This window comes from Gracilinanus agilis, unplaced genomic scaffold (assembly GCF_016433145.1).
Source record: "Gracilinanus agilis isolate LMUSP501 unplaced genomic scaffold, AgileGrace unplaced_scaffold18417, whole genome shotgun sequence".
In the NCBI taxonomy this organism is placed as follows: Eukaryota; Metazoa; Chordata; class Mammalia; order Didelphimorphia; family Didelphidae; genus Gracilinanus; species Gracilinanus agilis.
The window spans coordinates 6401-9848 of NW_025349603.1; the positions used below are offsets into that span (position 1 = coordinate 6401).

At 48.4% G+C, this 3448-nt stretch overlaps 1 long non-coding RNA gene across 1 annotated transcript; it reads right to left on the bottom strand.

Moving 5' to 3' along the window:
• Positions 1-1849: 1849 nt before the first annotated feature.
• Positions 1850-2795, bottom strand: LOC123254240. The gene is made up of 2 exons (XR_006506660.1): positions 2372-2795; positions 1850-2050 (listed from the first exon to the last, which is right to left on the bottom strand). It is a non-coding gene; the product is annotated as an uncharacterized LOC123254240 (long non-coding RNA).
• Positions 2796-3448: the final 653 nt, after the last annotated feature.

Sequence of the window (3448 nt, forward strand, 5' to 3'; positions counted from 1 at the left end):
AACCTTTCACCGTCTGGTTTCTTGAAGCCACTGAGGATCTTAATGGCTAAATGAAATGTTTTTCTGAGCCACCACTGGGGACCTGCAGCTTTTGGCATTGCTGACCATCCACTCCTCCTGGACACTCTTTGCCTGGCTCCTCTGATACTACTCTCCCCTAGTTCCTCTGTACATCTGACCACTCCAGTCTCTGGTTTCATCATCATCTATCTTAGGTCAACCTTTAGTGTGGGTGTTCCCCAGGGGTATGCCTTGGACTCCTTTCTCTCTAGTTTTATCCCCAATCTCAGCAACTCCCATGGGTCAGTAAGTCCAGGAAAAGGTTTCCCAATGCTGCATAGGCAGCTTCCTTTGTATTTAGTCACATACCGTTCCAGTCAGCTGCCTTCTGGACACAGCCCAAGTACCCCAGAGACTTATGTCCAAAGCAGAATGCCTTCTCTTCTCCTTAAGCTGCTTCTGCTCCCAACTTCCATTTCTGTTGAGGGAAGTTCTAACCTGCTCGTTGGCCAGGTATACAACCACCAAGGAATCCTCCATTTTTCCCACCTCCCTCCCCCCTCATCCAATCAGCTACTCAGTCTTGCTGTTCTTTCCTCCATGGGGCTTGCAAAGATACTCTTCTATTCACTCATGCAGACTCCACTGCCAAGGGGTCAAGTCCTCATCATCTCTTGCCTGAATCATTTAAATTCCTCATGGATCTCCATCTATGTCAGTCCCCTTTCTAAGCCAAACTCTTAGGCAGAGGTCTGGACACTTTATCTCCCTGTTCAAAACCCTTCTGTGGCTTCCCAGCATCAACAAGAGACTCAGCTCTTAAGGCCCGTCTTTCCCACTTGATTTCCTATTAGTGCCTTTCCCAAACTGTGTCCCAGACAAACACCATTCTGCATTTGATCCGGCCCATGGCCATTTAGAATCTTTGCCTTGGCTCAGCCAGGGGATTTTCTCCCACTCACTGTACTGAGGCACAATGAATTCCCCTAGGAGAGTGGAAGCCGCACAAGGGCATAGATGAGGTTATTTTGTTGCTGGGTCTCCCAATCAGTTTCCTCATCTGTAAAATAAAGGAGTTGGCACTGATGGCCTCTACGGTTATGATCCCCAATGCTTACTGCTGTCTAGATTCCTATCTGGGCCACTGGCTCTTTGAATCCAAATTTAACAGCATCGTCTTAGAATTCAGTCCAAGCATTTGAAGGGATTCTAAGATTCTGACTGGCCAACAGGTTGGCTACTCTTCCCAGTCTTGTTCTCTGCAAATGAGGTAAGTACACCCCCTACAGTGTCACACAAGCCATGGAGAACTATTACCAGGCCCCCTTCAGAGTTTCAGTTGGTGTTTATCACAAAAGTGGGGCCTTCTCTTAGTTTCAAGTTGGGGAGAAGGAAAGGAAAGATGAAAGACTCAGAAGGGGAGCCCCTGGAGGCCTAAGGATGCCCTCTGATCACATCCTGGCTTTCCCAAGGTCCTCCCTATTTACCTTCAACAGGAAGCCCTGATCTAAGGTAGGTGGTCCTGAGGCTGGAAGGCAGCAGTTCTACTTCCCAGGGGTTAGGAGGTTCTTGTTTTTTAACGAAGCTGATTGCACATGATGGAGTTTCATTCTCAGGAAGTTCATTAAGAGAAGAATCACTGTAGTGTAGACAGGCAGAGCCAGGCTGCAGTGATGACCTCTCATACTGGGGAGCTGTCCTGAGTAGAACAGGCGGCCACTTGTTATTGAGCCCAGTAACTTAGGTGGCTACTTCTGCCCCGCCCCCCCAGAAGGCTGGCAGGAATTGTGGCAGGAATACTGTGGGGCCTGGGCTCCCCCCCCAATATGGGGGCACAGAGGGGACACGCTTAGGAGCATCACCGGGGGGCAGTTTTATTAGAGGACAGAGGAGCTGAGGGGCTGAAGGGATGGGCTGCCTGATGCCTGCAGCAGATCATGCCCCCACACCCCCCACCCTCTCAGCAGCCCTCCTCAGCCCTGGATCTCCTGTCAGCCCCAATTGTAGAAATAAATTTTCTGCCAAGCAGGCAAGTAGTCCATCAGTGGCCCTGAAATGAGAGGGAAAGGATGAGGGGGGGTTAGGGCCTGGAGGATGCCCATATTATTTTAGGGCCCTTCCCCTGCCCTGGGTGGCCACCCTGCCCACTCCAACTTGGCCTATTCCAGGGTTCTACCCCTGGGTCTTCTCTCTAGCCATCAGAGTCCACATCCTCTGGTCTCCCAATAGCCGCCACGGGGCCCTTGGCAGATCCAGATTCAAGAACCCCTTCCTCTTAGCTGTAGCTTCCCAGTTCCCTCGAGCCCAGCAAAGCAGCTGGCTACTGGGGGCAGCCAGCACCTGATTTGTTGCCCCGTGTCCCAACACTTACGGGTGACTAAACCAACGCCAGGAACGTAATCGGCCAGCAGCCGCAGCAGGAAGAGGATCCTGTCCCTGGATGGAAAGACAGTGAGGGAACAGGCTAAAGGAGACTATGGGAGGAAATGCTCCAGTCAAGGATGCTCCTATCCCTGAAGACACAAAGTAACTTTGGGGAAACGGAAAAGAACCTGCTGAGTAAGGAGAGAGATTGGTTTGGGGGCTGGAGAGGGATGGGGAGAACATGACCTTGGGCTCCCACCTAGATGTCTACTAGGCTGCCCAGGAATTAGCTTTCAACTTTGCCTTTTATCTACATTAGCAAGTGTGGCAGCAGCATTCATTTCTTCAAAGGAAAGGAATAATGGAACACAAGAGCAACTGACTAAAATGTTAGTGAAGGGGCAGCTGGGTGGCCCAGGGAGGTCCTGGGTGCAAATCTGACCTCAGAAACTTCCTTGCTGTGGGACCCTGGACAAGTCATTTAACCTCCATTACCTACCCCTTATTGTTCTTCTGCCTTGGAACGGATATAAAATATTTATTCTAAGACAGAAGGTAAGGGTTTTTTTTTTTAATGACTGGGAAATAATTAACAATACAATAAAACATAATTTTACATTTGAAAACTAAGTCAAAAAGTGGTCTTATATGTGGACTAGTGACCCCTTTTCTTTTTTGTAAAGCCTTACCTTCTGTTAATACGAATTCTAAGACACAAGAGCAGCAAGGGCTAGGCAACTGGGGTTAAATGACTTGCCCATGGTCCCACAGCTAGGAAGTGTATGAAGATAGATTTGAACCCAGAACCTCCTGTGCCCAGGCCTGGCTCTTTATCCACTGTGCTCCCAAGCTGCCCTCCAATTCCTTTTCTATCTGAGCTTGATAGCACTGGCCAGAGGACATTCCTCCTCATCTCTGCCTCCTTCTTACAGGAGGCCTTCTCTGATGACTCTGCTGGGTTGTTGGTGCTTTTGCCTCAAATTACTATATATACATATTTCTCTGTTTGTGTATATATATATATATGTATATATATATGTCATATATATATCATATATATATATATATATATATATATATATAC